We start from the raw sequence: 23,886 nt of genomic DNA, 5'->3' as shown, positions 1-23,886 counted from the left end.
AGAAGATACGTCAACACATCCAACTGCTTAAAATTTCGGGACGAAATTTATTTAACTGGTAGGTACTGTAGTGACCAGAACTTTTCCATGTTTATATATATATTGAAATAGCTTGTTAAGACTTGATTAATTGAAATAGCTTTCATATAGACAATTGACCACCCAAGTTGATCGGTGATTCACGAACGTTAAAACTTGTAAAAACTGTATGATGACATATATATGGTTATATATATAGTTAACATGATATTATGATAATAAAACATATCATTAAGTATATTAATAATGAACTACATATGTAAAAACAAGACTACTAACTTAATGATTTTGAAACGAGACATATATGTAACGATTATCGTTGTAACGACATTTAATGTATATATATCATATTAAGAGATATTCGTACATCATAATATCATGATAATATAATAATTTAAAATCTCATTTGATATTATAAACATTGGGTTAACAACATTTAACAAGATCGTTAACCTAAAGGTTTCAAAACAACACTTAAATGTAACGACTAACGATGACTTAATGACTCAGTTAAAATGTATATACATGTAGTTTTTTAATATGTATTCATACACTTTTAAAATAATTCAAGACACTTATCAAAATACTTCTACTTAAGAAAAATGCTTACAATTACATCCTCATTCGGTTTCATCAACAATTCTACTCGTATGCACCCGTATTCGTACTCGTACAATACACAGCTTTTAGATGTATGTACTATTAGTAAATACACTCCAATGATCAGCTTTTAGTAGCCCATGTGAGTCACCTAATGAAATGTCCCGTTCTTATTGATTAAAAACGTTCCATATTAATTGATTTCGTTGCGAGGTTTTGACCTCTATATGAGACGTTTTTCAAAGACTGCATTCATTTTAAAACAAACCATAACCTTTATTTCATCAATAAAGGTTTAAAAAGCTTTACGTAGATTATCAAATAATGATAATCTAAAATATCCTGTTTACACACGACCATTACATAATGGTTTACAATACAAATATGTTACAACAAAATAAGTTTCTTGAATGCAGTTTTTACACAATATCATACAAGCATGGACTCTAAATCTCGTCCTTATTTAAGTATGCGATAGCGGAAGCTCTTAATAATCACCTGAGAATAAACATGCTTAAAACGTCAACAAAAACGTTGGTGAGTTATAGGTTTAACCTATATATATCAAATCATAATAATAGACCACAAGATTTCATATTTCAATACACATCCCATACATAGAGATAAAAATCATTCATATGGTGAACACCTGGTAACCGACATTAACAAGATGCATATATAAGAATATCCCCATCATTCCGGGACACCCTTCGGATATGATATAAATTTCGAAGTACTAAAGCATCCGGTACTTTGGATGGGGCTTGTTGGGCCCGATAGATCTATCTTTAGGATTCGCGTCAATTAGGGTGTCTGTTCCCTAATTCTTAGATTACCAGACTTAATAAAAAGGGGCATATTCGATTTCGATAATTCAACCATAGAATGTAGTTTCACGTACTTGTGTCTATTTTGTAAATCGTTTATAAAACCTGCATGTATTCTCATCCCAAAAATATTAGATTTTAAAAGTGGGACTATAACTCACTTTCACAGATTTTTACTTCGTCGGGAAGTAAGACTTGGCCACTGGTTGATTCACGAACCTATAACAATATATACATATATATCAAAGTATGTTCAAAATATATTTACAACACTTTTAATATATTTTGATGTTTTAAGTTTATTAAGTCAGCTGTCCTCGTTAGTAACCTATAACTAGTTGTCCACAGTTAGATATACAGAAATAAATCGATAAATATTATCTTGAATCAATCCACGACCCAGTGTATACGTATCTCAGTATTGATCACAACTCAAACTATACATATTTTGGAATCAACCTCAACCCTGTATAGCTAACTCCAACATTCACATATAGAGTGTCTATGGTTGTTCCGAAATATATATAGATGTGTCGACATGATAGGTCGAAACATTGTATACGTGTCTATGGTATCTCAAGATTACATAATATACAATACAAGTTGATTAAGTTATGTTTGGAATATATTTGTTACCAATTTTCACGTAGCTAAAATGAGAAAAATTATCCAATCTTGTTTTACCCATAACTTCTTCATTTTAAATCCGTTTTGAGTGAATCAAATTGCTATGGTTTCATATTGAACTCTATTTTATGAATCTAAACAGAAAAAGTACAGGTTTATAGTCGGAAAAATAATTTACAAGTCGTTTTTGTAAAGGTAGTCATTTCAGTCGAAAGAACAACGTCTAGATGACCATTTTAGAAAACATACTTCCACTTTGAGTTTAACCATAATTTTTGGATATAGTTTCATGTTCATAATAAAAATCATTTTCTCAGAATAACAACTTTTAAATCAAAGTTTATCATAGTTTTTAATTAACTAACCCAAAACAGCCCGCGGTGTTACTACGACGGCGTAAATCCGGTTTTACGGTGTTTTTCGTGTTTCCAGGTTTTAAATCATTAAGTTAGCATATCATATAGATATAGAACATGTGTTTAGTTTATTTTAAAAGTCAAGTTAGAAGGATTAACTTTTGTTTGCGAACAAGTTTAGAATTAACTAAACTATGTTCTAGTGCTTACAAGTTTAAACCTTCGAATAAGATAGCTTTATATGTATGAATCGAATGATGTTATGAACATCATTACTACCTTAAGTTCCTTGGATAAACCTACTGGAAAAGAGAAAAATGGATCTAGCTTCAATGGATCCTTGGATGGCTCGAAGTTCTTGAAGCAGAATCATGACACGAAAACAAGTTCAAGTAAGATCATCACTTAAAATAAGATTGTTATAGTTATAGAAATTGAACCAAAGTTTGAATATGATTATTACCTTGTATTAGAATGATAACCTACTGTAAGAAACAAAGATTTCTTGAGGTTGGATGATTACCTTACAAGATTGAAAGTGAGCTAGCAAACTTGAAAGTATTCTTGATTTTATGAAACTAGAACTTTTGGAATTTATGAAGAACACTTAGAACTTGAAGATATAACTTGAGAGAGATCAATTAGATGAAGAAAATTGAAGAATGAAAGTGTTTGTAGGTGTTTTTGGTCGTTGGTGTATGGATTAGATATAAAGGATATGTTATTTTGTTTTCATGTAAATAAGTCATGAATGATTACTCATATTTTTGTAATTTTATGAGATATTTCATGCTAGTTGCCAAATGATGGTTCCCACATGTGTTAGGTGACTCACATGGGCTGCTAAGAGCTGATCATTGGAGTGTATATACCAATAGTACATACATCTAAAAGCTGTGTATTGTACGAGTACGATTACGGGTGCATACGAGTAGAATTGTTGATGAAACTGAACGAGGATGTAATTGTAAGCATTTTTGTTAAGTAGAAGTATTTTGATAAATGTATTGAAGTCTTTCAAAAGTGTATAAATACATATTAAAACACTACATGTATATACATTTTAACTGAGTCGTTAAGTCATCGTTAGTCGTTACATGTAAGTGTTGTTTTGAAACTTTTAGGTTAACGATCTTGTTAAATGTTGTTAACCCAATGTTTATAATATCAAATGGGATTTTAAATTATTATATTATCATGATATTATCATGTATGAATATCTCTTAATATGATATATATACATTAAATGTCTTTACAACGATAATCGTTACATATATGTCTCGTTTAAAAATCATTAAGTTAGTAGTCTTGTTTTTACATATGTAGTTCATTGTTAATATACTTAATGATATGTTTACTTATCATAGTATCATGTTAACTATATATATATCCATATATATGTCATCATATAGTTTTTACAAGTTTTAACGTTCGTGAATCACCGGTCAACTTGGGTGGTCAATTGTCTATATGAAACATATTTCAATTAATCAAGTCTTAACAAGTTTGATTGCTTAACATGTTGGAAACATTTAATCATGTAAATATCAATCTCAATTAATATATATAAACATGGAAAAGTTCGGGTCACTACAGTACCTACCCGTTAAATAAATTTCGTCCCGAAATTTTAAGCTGTTGAAGGTGTTGATGAATCTTCTGGAAATAGATGCGGGTATTTCTTCTTCATCTGATCTTCATGCTCCCAGGTGAACTCGGGTCCTCTACGAGCATTCCATCGAACCTTAACAATTGGTATCTTGTTTTGCTTAAGTCTTTTAACCTCACGATCCATTATTTCGACGGGTTCTTCGATGAATTGAAGTTTTTCGTTGATTTGGATTTCATCTAACGGAATAGTGAGATCTTCTTTAGCAAAACATTTCTTCAAATTTGAGACGTGGAAAGTGTTATGTACAGTCGCGAGTTGTTGAGGTAACTCAAGTCGGTAAGCTACTGGTCCGACACGATCAATAATCTTGAATGGTCCAATATACCTTGGATTTAATTTCCCTCGTTTACCAAATCGAACAACGCCTTTCCAAGGTACAACCTTAAGCATGACCATCTCTCAAATTTCAAATTCTATATCTTTTCTTTTAATGTCGGCTTAGCTCGTTTGTCGACTTTGGGCAGTTTTCAACCGTTGTTGAATTTGGATGATCTTCTCGGTAGTTTCTTGTATAATCTCCGGACCCGTAATCTGTCTATCCCCCACCTCACTCCAACAAATCGGAGACCTGCAATTTCTACCATAAAGTGCTTCAAACGGCTCCATCTCAATGCTTGAATGGTAGCTGTTGTTGTAGGAAAATTCTGCTAACGGTAGATGTCGATCCCAACTGTTTCCGAAATCAATAACACATGCTCGTAGCATGTCTTCAAGCGTTTGTATCGTCCTTTCGCTCTGCCCATCAGTTTGTGGATGATAGGCAGTACTCATGTCTAGACGAGTTCCTAATGCTTGCTGTAATGTCTGCCAGAATCTTGAAATAAATCTGCCATCCCTATCAGAGATAATAGAGATTGGTATTCCATGTCTGGAGATGACTTCCTTCAAATACAGTCGTGCTAACTTCTCCATCTTGTCATCTTCTCTTATTGGTAGAAAGTGTGCGGATTTGGTGAGACGATCAACTATTACCCAAATAGTATCAAAACCACTTGCAGTCCTTGGCAATTTAGTGATGAAATCCATGGTAATGTTTTCCCATTTCCATTCCGGGATTTCGGGTTGTTGAAGTAGACCTGATGGTTTCTGATGCTCAGCTTTGACCTTAGAACACGTCAAACATTCTCCTACGTATTTAGCAACATCGGCTTTCATACCCGGCCACCAAAAATGTTTCTTGAGATCCTTGTACATCTTCCCCGTTCCAGGATGTATTGAGTATCTGGTTTTATGAGCTTCTCTAAGTACCATTTCTTTCATATCTCCAAATTTTGGTACCCAAATTCTTTCAGCCCTATACCGGGTTCCGTCTTCCCGAATATTAAGATGTTTCTCCGATCCTTTGGGTATTTCATCCTTTAAATTTCCCTCTTTTAAAACTCCTTGTTGCGCCTCCTTTATTTGAGTAGTAAGGTTATTATGAATCATTATATTCATAGATTTTACTCGAATGGGTTCTCTGTCCTTCCTGCTCAAGGCATCGGCTACCACATTTGCCTTCCCTGGGTGGTAACGAATCTCAAAGTCGTAATCATTCAACAATTCAATCCACCTACGCTGCCTCATATTCAGTTGTTTCTGATTAAATATGTGTTGAAGACTTTTGTGGTCGGTATATATAATACTTTTGACCCCATATAAGTAGTGCCTCCAAGTCTTTAATGCAAAAACAACCGCGCCTAATTCCAAATCATGCGTCGTATAATTTTGTTTGTGAATCTTCAATTGTCTAGACGCATAAGCAATCACCTTCGTTCGTTGCATTAATACACAACCAAGACCTTGCTTTGATGCATCACAATAAATCACAAAATCATCATTCCCTTCAGGCAATGACAATATAGGTGCCGTAGTTAGCTTTTTCTTCAATAACTGAAACGCTTTCTCTTGTTCATCATTCCATTCAAATTTCTTCCCTTTATGCGTTAATGCAGTCAAGGGTTTTGCTATTCTGGAAAAGTCTTGGATGAACCTTCTGTAGTAACCAGCTAGTCCTAAAAACTGGCGTATGTGTTTCGGAGTTTTCGGGGTTTCCCACTTTTCAACAGTTTCTATCTTTGCCGGATCCACCTTAATACCTTCTTTGTTCACTATGTGACCGAGGAATTGAACTTCTTCCAACCAAAATGCACACTTTGAAAACTTAGCGTACAATTCTTCCTTTCTGAATACTTCTAACACCTTTCTCAAATGTTCACCGTGTTCTTGGTCATTCTTTGAGTAAATAAGTATGTCATCAATGAAAACAATGACAAACTTGTCAAGGTATGGTCCACACACTCGGTTCATAAGGTCCATGAACACAGCTGGTGCATTAGTTAAACCAAACGGCATGACCATAAACTCGTAATGACCATAACGTGTTCTGAAAGCAGTCTTTGGAATATCATCTTCTTTCACCCGCATTTGATGATACCCGGAACGTAAGTCAATCTTTGAATAAACAGACGAGCCTTGTAGTTGATCAAATAAGTCGTCGATTCTCGGTAGTGGGTAGCGATTCTTGATGGTAAGTTTGTTCAACTCTCGGTAGTCGATACACAACCTGAATGTACCATCTTTCTTCTTGACAAACAAAACAGGAGCTCCCCACGGTGATGTGCTTGGTCGAATGAAACCACGCTCTAAAAGTTCTTGTAATTGGCTTTGCAGTTCTTTCATCTCGTTGGGTGCGAGTCTGTAAGGAGCACGAGCTATTGGTGCAGCTCCTAGTACAAGATCTATTTGAAATTCAACAGATCGATGTGTGGGTAATCCCGGTAATTCTTTCGGAAATACATCGGGAAATTCTTTTGCAATGGGAACATCATTGATGCTCTTTTCTTCAGTTTGTACTTTCTCGACGTGTGCTAGAACAGCATAGCAACCTTTTCTTATTAGTTTTTATGCCTTCAAATTACTAATAAGATGTAGCTTCGTGTTGCCCTTTTCTCCGTACACCATTAAGGGTTTTCCTTTTTCTCGTATAATGCGAATTGCATTTTTGTAACAAACGATCTCTGCTTTCAGTTCTTTCAACCAGTCCATACCGATTATCACATCAAAACTCCCTAACTCTACTGGTATTAAATCAATCTTAAATGTTTCGCTAACCAGTTTAATTTCTCGATTCCGACATATATTATCTGCTGAAATTAATTTACCATTTGCTAATTCGAGTAAAAATTTACTATCCAAAGGCGTCAATGGGCAACTTAATTTAGCACAAAAATCTCTACTCATATAGCTTCTATCCGCACCCGAATCAAATAAAACGTAAGCATATTTATTGTCAATAAGAAACGTACCCGTAACAAGCTCCGGGTCTTCCTGTGCCTCTGCCGCATTAATATTGAAAACTCTTCCGCGGCCTTGTCCATTCGTGTTCTCCTGGTTCGGGCAATTTCTAATAATGTGGCCCGGTTTTCCACATTTATAACAAACTACATTGGCATAGCTTGCTCCGACACTACTTGCTCCGCCATTACTCGTTCCGACACCATTTGTTCCTTTCGTTCTATTAACCCCTGGTCCGTAGACCTCACACTTCGCCGCGCTATGACCATTTCTTTTACACTTGTTGCAAAATTTGGTGCAGAACCCCGAGTGATACTTTTCACACCTTTGGCATAGCTGCTTCTGATTGTTGTTGTTGTTGCGGTTATTATTGTTGTTGGGATGATTGTTGTAGTTGCTGTTGTTGTTGTTGTTGTTGTTGTTGTTGGGCCGTTTGTTGTAGTTGCGATTGATGTTGCGATTGTTGGGATAATTGTTGCGATTGCTGTTGTTGTTGTATTGGTGATTCTTATCACCATTTTCCTCCCACTTTCTTTTGACTTGCTTCACATTGGCCTCTTCAGCAGTCTGTTCTTTAATTCTTTCTTCAATCTGGTTCACTAGTTTGTGAGCCATTCTACATGCCTGTTGTATGGAGGCGGGCTCGTGTGAACTTATATCTTCTTGGATTCTTTCCGGTAATCCTTTAACAAACGCGTCGATCTTCTCTTCCTCATCTTCGAATGCTCCCGGACACAATAGGCACAATTCTGTGAATCGTCTTTCATACGTGGTAATATCAAATCCTTGGGTTCGTAACCCTCTAAGTTCTGTCTTGAGCTTATTGACCTCGGTTCTGGGACGGTACTTCTCGTTCATCAAGTGCTTGAATACTGACCACGGTAGTGCGTACGCATCGTCTTGTCCTACTTGCTCTAGATAGGTATTCCACCATGTTAACGCAGAACCTGTGAAGGTATGCGTAGCGTACTTCACTTTGTCCTCTTCAGTACACTTACTTATGGCAAACACCGATTCGACCTTCTCGGTCCACCGTTTCAATCCGATCGGTCCTTCGATTCCATCAAATTCCAAAGGTTTGCAGGCAGTGAATTCTTTGTAGGTGCATCCTACACGATTTCCTGTACTGCTAGATCCAAGGTTATTGTTGGTATGTAGCGCAGCCTGTACTGCGGCTATGTTTGAAGCTAGAAAAGTACGGAATTCCTCTTCATTCATATTCACTGTATGTCGAGTAGTCGGTGCCATTTCCTTCAAAATAGCAAATGGAACAAGTTAATCATACAGAATATTAAGAGTAGTTAATAGTATTTCGTAGCATAATATGAACTCATTTATAAAAGCTTTTTCTTCATATTAGTGTTTTATAAGTTTAAATTCGGGTAGTACCTACCCGTTAAGTCCATACTTAGTAGCTAATATACAATTCAACTACTACAATTCTATATGAAAAACTGATTATAATAATATTTCGCGTTCAAACTTTTATACAATATTTTACAAACTTACAATACCGCTTATTTTACATAAAGCATGAAATATAGTACACAATAACTTTGATACAAGATAGTTGTGAAGATAATTCTAGCTAGTACACAAGTCGTTCAGCAAAGGCAATAAAGACACGTAATTCATACGTCCAGAAACAAGTCATGCATTCTGGTTTTACTAGGATTACTTCCCATCCTTGGTCTTGTGGAACATAACCGTTATGGCCGTTGATAAGACAGCGTGTTGTAACGTCGTCAAAGGGACGAGAGTTACGTAATGTCCAACAGTCCCGTAACAATCTAAAAACCTCATTTCTTACCCCAATTACCGACTCCGTCACTTGTGAAAACGTTTTGTTTAATAGTTGTAGCCCGATGTTCTTGTTCTCACTTTGGTGAGAAGCGAACATTACTAATCCGTAAGCATAACATGCTTCTTTATGTTGCATGTTAGCTGCTTTTTCTAAATCACGAAGTCCAATATTCGGATATATTGAGTCAAAATAATTTCTTAACCCGTTCCGTAAAATAGCATTTGGGTTCCCCGCAATATATGCATCAAAGTAAACACATCGTACCTTATGGGTTTCCCAATGTGATATCCCCCATCTTTCAAACGAAAGTCTCTTATAAACCAAGACATTCTTGGAACGTTCTTCGAATGTCTTACAAACTGATCTCGCCTTAAATAGTTGTGCCGAGGAATTCTGACCGACTCTAGACAAGATTTCATCAATCATGTCTCCGGGTAGGTCTCTTAAAATATTGGGTTGTCTATCCATTTTGTGTTTTTAAACTGTAAAATAGACAAGAGTTAGATTCATAAAAAAAATACTTATTAATACAAGCAATTTTTACATATGTCATAAAGCATAAGCACACTATATTACATATATTACACCACACGAATACAACTATCTTATTCCGACTCGCTCGTTTCTTCTTCTTCGGTTTTGGTTCGTTTTGCCAAGTTTCTAGGGATATATGATGTTCCCCTAATACGAGCCGTAATTTTCCACATTGGTTTAGAAAAACCTGGTGGTTTAGAGGTTCCCGGGTCATTGTTACAACTTAAGGACTTCGGGGGTTGACGATACATATAAAGTTCATCGGGGTTGGAATTAGATTTCTCTATTTTTATGCCCTTTCCCTTATTATTTTCTTTTGCCTTTTTAAATTCAGTTGGGGTAATTTCTATAACATCATCGGAATTCTCGTCGGAATCCGATTCATCGGAGAATTGGTAATCCTCCCAATATTTTGCTTCCTTGGCGGAAACACCATTGACCATAATTAACCTTGGTCGGTTGGTTGAGGATTTTCTTTTACTTAACCGTTTTATTATTTCCCCCACCGGTTCTATTTCTTCATCCGGTTCCAATTCTTCTTCCGGTTCCGATTCTTCTTCCGGTTCCGACTCTTCTTCCGGTTCCTCTTCGAGAACTTGTGAATCAGTCCACGAATCATTCCAATTTACATTTGACTCTTCATTATTATTAGGTGAGTCAATGGGACTTGTTCTAGAGGTAGACATCTATCACATAATATCAAACGCGTTAAGAGATTAATATATCACATAATATTCACATGTTAAAAATATATAGTTTCCAACAAAATTTGTTAAGCAATCATTTTTCAAGTAAACACGGTCGAAGACCAGACTCACTAATGCATCCTAACAAACTCGATAAGACACACTAATGCAAAATTTTGGTTCTCTAAGACCAACGCTAGGATACCAACTGAAATGTCCCTTTCTTATTGATTAAAAACGTTCCATATTAATTGATTTCGTTGCGAGGTTTTGACCTCTATATGAGACGTTTTTCAAAGACTGCATTCATTTTAAAACAAACCATAACCTTTATTTCATCAATAAAGGTTTAAAAAGCTTTACGTAGATTATCAAATAATGATAATCTAAAATATCCTGTTTACACACGACCATTACATAATGGTTTACAATACAAATATGTTACAACAAAATAAGTTTCTTGAATGCAGTTTTTACACAATATCATACATGCATGGACTCCAAATCTCGTCCTTATTTAAGTATGCGATAGCGGAAGCTCTTAATAATCACCTGAGAATAAACATGCTTAAAACGTCAACAAAAATGTTGGTGAGTTATAGGTTTAACCTATATATATCAAATCATAATAATAGACCACAAGATTTCATATTTCAATACACATCCCATACATAGAGATAAATATCATTCATATGGTGAACACCTGGTAACCGACATTAACAAGATGCATATATAAGAATATCCCCATCATTCCGGGACACCCTTCGGATATGATATAAATTTCGAAGTACTAAAGCATCCGGTACTTTGGATGGGGCTTGTTGGGCCCGATAGATCTATCTTTAGGATTCGCGTCAATTAGGGTGTCTGTTCCCTAATTCTTAGATTACCAGACTTAATAAAAAGGGGCATATTCGATTTCGATAATTCAACCATAGAATGTAGTTTCACGTACTTGTGTCTATTTTGTAAATCGTTTATAAAACCTGCATGTATTCTCATCCCAAAAATATTAGATTTTAAAAGTGGGACTATAACTCACTTTCACAGATTTTTACTTCGTCGGGAAGTAAGACTTGGCCACTGGTTGATTCACGAACCTATAACAATATATACATATATATCAAAGTATGTTCAAAATATATTTACAACACTTTTAATATATTTTGATGTTTTAAGTTTATTAAGTCAGCTGTCCTCGTTAGTAACCTATAACTAGTTGTTCACAGTTAGATATACAGAAATAAATCGATAAATATTATCTTGAATCAATCCACGACCCAGTGTATACGTATCTCAGTATTGATCACAACTCAAACTATACATATTTTGGAATCAACCTCAACCCTGTATAGCTAACTCCAACATTCACATATAGAGTGTTTATGGTTGTTCCGAAATATATATAGATGTGTCGACATGATAGGTCGAAACATTGTATACGTTTCTATGGTATCTCAAGATTACATAATATACAATACAAGTTGATTAAGTTATGTTTGGAATATATTTGTTACCAATTTTCACGTAGCTAAAATGAGAAAAATTATCCAATCTTGTTTTACCCATAACTTCTTCATTTTAAATCCGTTTTGAGTGAATCAAATTGCTATGGTTTCATATTGAACTCTATTTTATGAATCTAAACAGAAAAAGTATAGGTTTATAGTCGGAAAAATAAGTTACAAGTCGTTTTTGTAAAGGTAGTCATTTTAGTCGAAAGAACAACGTCTAGATGACCATTTTAGAAAACATACTTCCACTTTGAGTTTAACCATAATTTTTGGATATAGTTTCATGTTCATAATAAAAATCATTTTTTCAGAATAACAACTTTTAAATCAAAGTTTATCATAGTTTTTAATTAACTAACCCAAAACAGCCCGCGGTGTTACTACGACGGCGTAAATCCGGTTTTACGGTGTTTTTCGTGTTTCCAGGTTTTAAATCATTAAGTTAGCATATCATATAGATATAGAACATGTGTTTAGTTTATTTTAAAAGTCAAGTTAGAAGGATTAACTTTTGTTTGCGAACAAGTTTAGAATTAACTAAACTATGTTCTAGTGATTACAAGTTTAAACCTTCGAATAAGATAGCTTTATATGTATGAATCGAATGATGTTATGAACATCATTACTACCTTAAGTTCCTTGGATAAACCTACTCTAAAAGAGAAAAATGGATCTAGCTTCAATGGATCCTTGGATGGCTCGAAGTTCTTGAAGCAGAATCATACACGAAAACAAGTTCAAGTAAGATCATCACTTAAAATAAGATTGTTATAGTTATAGAAATTGAACCAAAGTTTGAATATGATTATTACCTTGTATTAGAATGATAACCTACTGTAAGAAACAAATATTTCTTGAGGTTGGATGATCACCTTACAAGATTGAAAGTGAGCTAGCAAACTTGAAAGTATTCTTGATTTTATGAAACTAGAACTTTTGGAATTTATGAAGAACACTTAGAACTTGAAGATAGAACTTGAGAGAGATCAATTAGATGAAGAAAATTGAAGAATGAAAGTGTTTGTAGGTGTTTTTGGTCATTGGTGTATGGATTAGATATAAAGGATATGTTATTTTGTTTTCATGTAAATAAGTCATGAATGATTACTCATATTTTTGTAATTTTATGAGATATTTCATGCTAGTTGCCAAATGATGGTTCCCACATGTGTTAGGTGACTCACATGGGCTGCTAAGAGCTGATCATTGGAGTGTATATACCAATAGTACATACATCTAAAAGCTGTGTATTGTACGAGTACGAATACGGGTGCATACGAGTAGAATTGTTGATGAAGCTGAACGAGGATGTAATTGTAAGAATTTTTGTTAAGTAGAAGTATTTTGATAAATGTATTGAAGTCTTTCAAAAGTGTATAAATACATATTAAAACACTACATGTATATACATTTTAACTGAGTCGTTAAGTCATCGTTAGTCGTTACATGTAAGTGTTGTTTTGAAACTTTTAGGTTAACGATCTTGTTAAATGATGTTAACCCAATGTTTATAATATCAAATGAGATTTTAAATTATTATATTATCATGATATTATCATGTATGAATATCTCTTAATATGATATATATACATTAAATGTCTTTACAACGATAATCGTTACATATATGTCTCGTTTAAAAATCATTAAGTTCGTAGTCTTGTTTTTACATATGTAGTTCATTGTTAATATACTTAATGATATGTTTACTTATCATAGTATCATGTTAACTATATATATATATATATCCATATATATGTCATCATATAGTTTTTACAAGTTTTAACGTTCGTGAATCACCGGTCAACTTGGGTGGTCAATTGTCTATATGAAACATATTTCAATTAATCAAGTCTTAACAAGTTTGATTGCTTAACATGTTGGAAACATTTAATCATGTAAATATCAATCTCAATTAATATATATAAACATGGAAAAGTTCGGGTCACTACACCTAACACATGTGGGAACCATCATTTGGCAACTAGCATGAAATATCTCATAAAATTACAAAAATATGAGTAATCATTCATGACTTATTTACATGAAAACAAAATTACATATCCTTTATATCTAATCCATACACCAACGACCAAAAACACCTACAAACACTTTCATTCTCCAATTTTATTCATCTAATTAATCTCTCTCAAGTTCTATCTTCAAGTTCTAAGTGTTCTTCATAAATTCTACAAGTTCTAGTTTCATAAAATCAAGAATACTTCCAAGTTTGCTAGCTTACTTCCAATCTTGTAGAGTGATCATCCAACCTCAAGAAAACTTTATTATTTATAGTAAGATATCTTTCTAATACAAGGTAATACTCATATTCAAACTTTGATTCAATTTCTATAACTATAACAATCTTATTTCGAGTGAAAATCTTACTTGAACTGTTTTCGTGTCATGATTCTGCTTCAAGAACTTTCAAGCCATCCAAGGATCCTTTGAAGCTAGATCCATTTTTCTCATTTCCAGTAGATTTATCCAGAAAACTTGAGGTAGTAATGATGTTCATAACATCATTCGATTCATACATATAAAGCTATCTTATTCGAAGGTTTAAACTTATAATCACTAGAACATAGTTTAGTTAATTCTAAACTTGTTCGCAAAAAAAAGTTAATCCTTCTAACTTGACTTTTAAAATCAACTAAAAACATGTTCTATATCCATATTATATGCTAACTTAATGACTTAAAACCTGGAAACACGAAAAACACCGTAAAACCGGATTTACGCCGTCGTAGTAACACCGCGGGCTGTTTTAGGTTAGTTAATTAAAAACTATGATAAACTTTGATTTAAAAGTTGTTCTTCTGGGAAAATGATTTTTCTTATGAACATGAAACTATATCCAAAAATCATGGTTAAACTCAAAGTGGAAGTATGTTTTCTAAAATGGTCATCTAGACGTCGTTCTTTCGACTGAAATGACTACTTTTACAAAAATGACTTGTAACTTATATTTCCGACTATAAACCTATACTTTTTATGTTTATATTCATAAAATAGAGTTCAATATGAAACCATAGCAATTTGATTCACTCAAAATGGATTTAAAATGAAGAAGTTATGGTTAAACAAGATTGGATAATTTTTCTTGTTGTAGCAACGTGAAAATTGGTAACAAATCTATATTAATCATATCCTAGCTAACTTATATTGTATTATACATGTATTCTAATATATTATGTAATCTTGGGATACCATAGACACGTATGAAAATGTTTTGACATATCATATCGACCCATGTGTATATATTATTTGGAACAACCATAGACACTCTATATGCAGTAATGTGGGAGTTAGCTATACAGGGTTGAGGTTGATTCCAAATATATATATACTTTGAGTTGTGATCTAGCCTGAGACGTGTATACACTGGGTCGTGGATTGATTCAAGATAATATATATCAATTTTTTCTGTACATCTAACGTTGGACAACTAGTTGTAGGTTACTAATGAGGACAACTGACTTAATAAACTTAAAACATCAAAATGTATTAAAAGTGTTGTAAATATATTTTGAATATACTTTGATATATATGTACATATTTGTTATAGGTTCGTGAATCGAGCAGTGGCCAAGTCTTACTTCCCGACGAAGTAAAAATCTGTGAAAGTGAGTTATAGTCCCACTTTTAAAATCTAATATTTTTGGGATGAGAATACATGCAGGTTTTATAAATGATTTACAAAATAGACACAAGTACGTGAAACTACATTCTTTGGTTGAATTATCGAAATCGAATATGCCCCTTTTTATTAAGTCTGGTAATCTAAGAATTAGGGAACAGACGCCCTAATTGACGCGAATCCTAAAGATAGATCTATTGGGCCTAACAAACTCCATCCAAAGTACCGGATGCTTTAGTACTTCGAAATTTATATCATATCCGAAGGGTGTCCCGGAATGATGGGGATATTCTTATATATGCATCTTGTTAATGTCGGTTACCAGGTGTTCACCATATGAATGATTTTTATCTCTATGTATGGGATGTATATTGAAATATGAAATCTTGTGGTCTATTGTTCTGATTTGATATATATAGGTTAAACCTATAACTCACCAACATTTTTGTTGACGTTTAAAGCATGTTTATTCTCAGGTGAATATTAAGAGCTTCCGCTGTTGCATATTAAAATAAGGACAAGATTTGGAGTCCATGTTTGTATGATATTATGTAAAAACTGCATTCAAGAAACATATGTCGATGTAATATATTTCTATTGTAAACCATTATGTAATGGTCGTGTGTAAACAGTATATTTTAGATTATCATTATTTGATAATCTACGTAATGCTTTTGAAACCTTTATTGATAAAATAAAGGTTATGGTTGTTTTAAAAATGAATGCAGTCTTTGAAAAACGTCTCATATAGAGGTCAAAACCTCGCAACGAAATCAATTAATATGGAACGTTTATAATCAATATGAACGGGACATTTCAAATTCGATATTTTGCAAACCGTATTTGGGTACTGAAGTTGGGTGGATTAAGGAAGTTGATATTGAATGAGGCGCACAAGACAATATACTCGATACATCCTGGAGTTGGAAAGATGTACCAAGATCTTAACACGCATTATTGGTGGCCTAATTTAAAGACAGACGTTGCAACATATGTTGGGGAATGTTTAACTTGTTCCAAAGTTAAAGCAGAACACCAGAAGCCGTCAGGGTTACTTCAACAACCAAAAATCCCATAATGGAAATGAGATGGTATTACCATGGATTTCATCACAAAGTTACCTAAGACTGCCTGGGGTTATGACACCATTTGGGTAATAGTTGATCGTCTCACCAAATCTGCACATTTCTTGCCTATAAAGGAAACAGATAGGATGGAGAAACTATTACGACTGTACATAAAGGAAATTGTTTCATGGCATGGAATACCTATTTCCATTATATCCGATCGTGATAGTAGATTTACATCAAAGTTCTGGCAATCACTACAGGAAGCCCTGGGAACTCGTTTGGATATGAGCACCGCATATCATCCGCAAACCGATGGGCAGAGTGAAAGAACGATTCAGACTCTTGAAGACATGCTCAGAGTATGTGTGATCGATTTTGGAAACGGATGGGATAAATATCTACCATTAGCAGAATTCTCGTATAATAATAGTTATCATACGAGCATTAAAGCTGCACCATTCGAAGCACTGTATGGAAGGAAGTGTAGACCCCCTATCTGTTGGAACGAAGTAGGAGATCGACAATTAACTGGTCCCGAGATCATCCATGAAACTACTGAGAAGATAGTGCAAATCAATTAGAGATTGAAAACATCCCGTAGTCGCCAAAAGAGCTACGCCGATGTCCGAAGGAAACCATTAGAGTTTCAGATCGGTGACATGGTTATGTTAAAGGTGTCACCTTGGAAAGGTGTAATACGTTTTGGAAAAAGAGGTAAACTGAACCCAAGGTATGTAGGCCCGTTCAAGATCATCGAACGCATTGGACCGGTAGCTTATCGACTCGAATTACCACAACAACTCGCCGGAGTACATAATACATTTCACGTTTCAAACCTTAAGAAGTGTCTTGCAAAGGAAGACCTCACCATTCCTCTTGAAGAAATACAAGTCAACGAGAAACTACAATTCATGGAAGAACCAATCGAAATCATGGACCGTGTGAAATGTCCCGTTCTTATTGATTAAAAACGTTCCATATTAATTGATTTCGTTGCGAGGTTTTGACCTCTATATGAGACGTTTTTCAAAGACTGCATTCATTTTTAAAACAAACCATAACCTTTATTTCATAAATAAAGGTTTAAAAAGCTTTACGTAGATTATCAAATAATGATAATCTAAAATATCATGTTTACACACGACCATTACATAATGGTTTACAATACAAATATGTTACATCGAAATCAGTTTCTTGAATGCAGTTTTTACACAATATCATACAAACATGGACTCCAAATCTTGTCCTTATTTTAGTATGCAACAGCGGAAGCTCTTAATATTCACCTGAGAATAAACATGCTTTAAACGTCAACAAAAATGTTGGTGAGTTATAGGTTTAACCTATATATATCAAATCGTAACAATAGACCACAAGATTTCATATTTCAATACACATCTCATACATAGAGATAAAAATCATTCATATGGTGAACACCTGGTAACCGACAATAACAAGATGCATATATAAGAATATCCCCATCATTCCGGGACACCCTTCGGATATGATATAAATTTCGAAGTACTAAAGCATCCGATACTTTGGATGGGGTTTGTTAGGCCCAATAGATCTATCTTTAGGATTCGCGTCAATTAGGGTGTCTGTTCCCTAATTCTTAGATTACCAGACTTAATAAAAAGGGGCATATTCGATTTCGATAATTCAACCATAGAATGTAGTTTCACGTACTTGTGTCTATTTTGTAAATCATTTATAAAACCTGCATGTATTCTCATCCCAAAAATATTAGATTTTAAAAGTGGGACTATAACTCACTTTCACAGATTTTTACTTCGTCGGGAAGTAAGACTTGGCCACTGGTTGATTCACGAACCTATAACAATATATACATATATATCAAAGTATGTTCAAAATATATTTACAACACTTTTAATATATTTTGATGTTTTAAGTTTATTAAGTCAGCTGTCCTCGTTAGTAACCTATAACTAGTTGTCCACAGTTAGATGTACAGAAATAAATCGATAAATATTATCTTGAATCAATCCACGACCCAGTGTATACGTATCTCAGTATTGATCACAACTCAAACTATATATATTTTGGAATCAACCTCAACCCTGTATAGCTAACTCCAACATTCACATATAGAGTGTCTATGGTTGTTCCGAAATATATATAGATGTGTCGACATGATAGGTCGAAACATTGTATACGTGTCTATGGTATCTCAAGATTACATAATATACAATACAAGTTGATTAAGTTATGGTTGGAATAGATTTGTTACCAATTTTCACGTAGCTAAAATGAGAAAAATTATCCAATCTTGTTTTACCCATAACTTCTTCATTTTAAATCCGTTTTGAGTGAATCAAATTGCTATGGTTTCATATTGAACTCTATTTTATGAATCTAAACAGAAAAGTATAGGTTTATAGTCGGAAAAATAAGTTACAAGTCATTTTTGTAAAGGTAGTCATTTCAGTCGAAAGAACGACGTCTAGATGACCATTTTAGAAAACATACTTCCACTTTGAGCTTAATCATAATTTTTGGATATAGTTTCATGTTCATAATAAAAATCATTTTCTCAGAATAACAACTTTAAAATCAAAGTTTATCATAGTTTTTAATTAACTAACCCAAAACAGCCCGCGGTGTTACTACGACGGCGTAAATCCGGTTTTACGGTGTTTTTCGTGTTTCCAGGTTTTAAATCATTAAGTTAGCATATCATATAGATATAGAACATGTGTTTAGTTGATTTTAAAAGTCAAGTTAGAAGGATTAACTTTTGTTTGCGAACAAGTTTAGAATTAACTAAACTATGTTCTAGTGATTACAAGTTTAAACCTTCGAATAAGATAGCTTTATATGTATGAATCGAATGATGTTATGAACATCATTACTACCTTAAGTTCCTTGGATAAACCTACTGGAAAAGAGAAAAATGGATCTAGCTTCAATGGATCCTTGGATGGCTCGAAGTTCTTGAAGCAGAATCATGACACGAAAACAAGTTCAAGTAAGATCATCACTTGAAATAAGATTGTTATAGTTATAGAAATTGAACCAAAGTTTGAATATGATTATTACCTTGTATTAGAATGATAACCTACTGTAAGAAACAAAGATTTCTTGAGGTTGGATGATCACCTTACAAGATTGGAAGTGAGCTAGCAAACTTGAAAGTATTCTTGATTTTATGAAACTAGAACTTTTGGAATTTATGAAGAACACTTAGAACTTGAAGATAGAACTTGAGAGAGATCAATTAGATGAAGAAAATTGAAGAATGAAAGTGTTTGTAGGTGTTTTTGGTCGTTGGTGTATGGATTAGATATAAAGGATATGTAATTTTGTTTTCATGTAAATAAGTCATGAATGATTACTCATATTTTTGTAATTTTATGAGATATTTCATGCTAGTTGCCAAATGATGGTTCCCACATGTGTTAGGTGACTCACATGGGCTGCTAAGAGCTGATAATTGGAGTGTATATACCAATAGTACATACATCTAAAAGCTGTGTATTGTACGAGTACGAATACGGGTGCATACGAGTAGAATTGTTGATGAAACTGAACGAGGATGTAATTGTAAGCATTTTTGTTAAGTAGAAGTATTTTGATAAGTGTATTGAAGTCTTTCAAAATTGTATAAATACATATTAAAACACTACATGTATATACATTTTAACTGAGTCGTTAAGTCATCGTTAGTCGTTACATGTAAGTGTTGTTTTGAAACCTTTAGGTTAACGATCTTGTTAAATGTTATTAAACCAATGTTTATAATATCAAATGAGATTTTAAATTATTATATTATCATGATATTATCATGTATGAATATCTCTTAATATGATATATATACATTAAATGTCTTTACAACGATAATCGTTACATATATGTCTCGTTTAAAAATCATTAAGTTAGTAGTCTTGTTTTTACATATGTAGTTCATTGTTAATATATTTAATGATATGTTTACTTATCATAGTATCATGTTAACTATATATATATATATATCCATATATATGTCATCATATAGTTTTTACAAGTTTTAACGTTCGTGAATCACCGGTCAACTTGGGTGGTCAATTGTCTATATGAAACATATTTCAATTAATCAAATCTTAACAAGTTTGATTTCTTAACATGTTGGAAACATTTAATCATGTAAATATCAATCTCAATAATATATATAAACATGGAAAAGTTCGGGTCACTACAGTACCTACCCGTTAAATAAATTTCGTCCTGAAATTTTAAGCTGTTGAAGGTGTTGATGAATCTTCTGGAAATAGATGCGGGTATTTCTTCTTCATCTGATCTTCCTGCTCCCAGGTGAACTCGGGTCCTCTACGAGCATTCCATCGAACCTTAACAATTGGTATCTTGTTTTGCTTAAGTCTTTTAACCTCACGATCCATTATTTCGACGGGTTCTTCGATGAATTGAAGTTTTTCGTTGATTTGGATTTCATCTAACGGAATAGTGAGATCTTCTTTAGCAAAACATTTCTTCAAATTCGAGACGTGGAAAGTGTTATGTACAGCCGCGAGTTGTTGAGGTAACTCAAGTCGGTAAGCTACTGGTCCGACACGATCAATAATCTTGAATGGTCCAATATACCTTGGATTTAATTTCCCTCGTTTACCAAATCGAACAACGCCTTTCCAAGGTGCAACTTTAAGCATGACCATCTCTCCAATTTCAAATTCTATATCTTTTCTTTTAATGTCAGCGTAGCTCTTTTGTCGACTTTGGGCGGTTTTCAACCGTTGTTGAATTTGGATGATCTTCTCGGTAGTTTCTTGTATAATCTCCGGACCCGTAATCTGTCTATCCCCCACTTCACTCCAACAAATCGGAGACCTGCACTTTCTACCATAAAGTGCTTCAAACGGCGCCATCTCAATGCTTGAATGGTAGCTGTTGTTGTAGGAAAATTCTACTAACGGTAGATGTCGATCCCAACTGTTTCCGAAATCAATAACACATGCTCGTAGCATGTCTTCAAGCGTTTGTATCGTCCTTTCGCTCTGCCCATCAGTTTGTGGATGATAGGCAGTACTCATGTCTAGACGAGTTCCTAATGCTTGCTGTAATGTCTGCCAGAATCTTGAAATAAATCTGCCATCCCTATCAGAGATAATAGAGATTGGTATTCCATGTCTGGAGACGACTTCCTTCAAATACAGTCGTGCTAACTTCTCCATCTTGTCATCTTCTCTTATTGGTAGGAAGTGTGCTGATTTGGTGAGACGATCAACTATTACCCAAATAGTATCAAAACCACTTGCAGTCCTTGGTAATTTAGTGATAAAATCCATGGTAATGTTTTCCCATTTCCATTCCGGGATTTCGGGTTGTTGAAGTAGACCTGATGGTTTCTGATGCTCAGCTTTGACCTTAGAACACGTCAAACATTCTCCTACGTATTTAGCAACATCGGCTTTCATACCCGGCCACCAAAAATGTTTCTTGAGATCCTTGTACATCTTCCCCGTTCCAGGATGTATTGAGTATCTGGTTTTATGAGCTTCTCTAAGTACCATTTCTCTCATATCTCCAAATTTTGGTACCCAAATCCTTTCAGCCCTATACCGGGTTCCGTCTTCCCGAATATTAAGATGCTTCTCCGATCCTTTGGGTATTTCATCCTTTAAATTTCCCTCTTTTAAAACTCCTTGTTGCGCCTCCTTTATTTGAGTAGTAATGTTATTATGAATCATTATATTCATAGATTTTACTCGAATGGGTTCTCTGTCCTTCCTGCTCAAGGCATCGGCTACCACATTTGCCTTCCCCGGGTGGTAACGAATCTCAAAGTCGTAATCATTCAATAATTCAATCCACCTACGCTGCCTCATATTCAGTTGTTTCTGATTAAATATGTGTTGAAGACTTTTGTGGTCGGTATATATAATACTTTTGACCCCATATAAGTAGTGCCTCCAAGTCTTTAATGCAAAAACAACCGCGCCTAATTCCAAATCATGCGTCGTATAATTTTGTTCGTGAATCTTCAATTGTATAGACGCATAAGCAATCACCTTCGTTCGTTGCATTAATACACAACCGAGACCTTGCTTTGATGCATCACAATAAATCACAAAATCATCATTCCCTTCAGGCAATGACAATATAGGTGCCGTAGTTAGCTTTTTCTTCAATAACTGAAATGCTTTCTCTTGTTCATCATTCCATTCAAATTTCTTCCCTTTATGCGTTAATGCAGTCAAGGGTTTTGCTATTCTGGAAAAGTCTTGGATGAACCTTCTGTAGTAACCAGCTAGTCCTAAAAACTGGCGTATGTGTTTCGGAGTTTTCGGGGTTTCCCACTTTTCAACAGTTTCTATCTTTGCCGGATCCACCTTAATACCTTCTTTGTTCACTATGTGACCGAGGAATTGAACTTCTTCCAACCAAAATGCACACTTTGAAAACTTAGCGTACAATTCTTCCTTCCTCAATACTTCTAACACCTTTCTCAAATGTTCACCGTGTTCTTGGTCATTCTTTGAGTAAATAAGTATGTCATCAATGAAAACAATGACAAACTTGTCAAGGTATGGTCCACACACTCGGTTCATAAGGTCCATGAACACAGCTGGTGCATTAGTTAAACCAAACGGCATGACCATAAACTCGTAATGACCGTAACGTGTTCTGAAAGCAGTCTTTGGAATATCATCTTCTTTCACCCGCATTTGATGATACCCGGAACGTAAGTCAATCTTTGAATAAACAGACGTGCCTTGTAGTTGATCAAATAAGTCGTCGATTCTCGGTAGTGGGTAGCGGTTCTTGATGGTAAGTTTGTTCAACTCTCGGTAGTCGATACACAACCTGAATGTACCATCTTTCTTCTTGACAAACAAAACAGGAGCTCCCCACGGTGATGTGCTTGGTCGAATGAAACCACGCTCTAAAAGTTATTGTAATTGGCTTTGCAGTTCTTTCATCTCGCTGGGTGCGAGTCTGTAAGGAGCACGAGCTATTGGTGCAGCTCCTGGTACAAGATCTATTTGAAATTCAACGGATCGATGTGGGGGTAATCCCGGTAATTCTTTCGGAAATACATCGGGAAATTCTTTTGCAATGGGAACATCATTGATGCTCTTTTCTTCAGTTTGTACTTTCTCGACGTGTGCTAGAACAGCATAGCAACCTTTTCTTATTAGTTTTTGTGCCTTCAAATTACTAATAAGATGTAGCTTCGTGTTGCCCTTTTCTCCGTACACCATTAAGGGTTTTCCTTTTTCTCGTATAAT

This window comes from Rutidosis leptorrhynchoides, chromosome 1 (assembly GCF_046630445.1).
Source record: "Rutidosis leptorrhynchoides isolate AG116_Rl617_1_P2 chromosome 1, CSIRO_AGI_Rlap_v1, whole genome shotgun sequence".
Classification (NCBI taxonomy): Eukaryota; Viridiplantae; Streptophyta; class Magnoliopsida; order Asterales; family Asteraceae; genus Rutidosis; species Rutidosis leptorrhynchoides.
The sequence above is the reverse complement of the archived record's forward strand: the minus strand, read 5'-3'. Positions refer to the sequence as shown.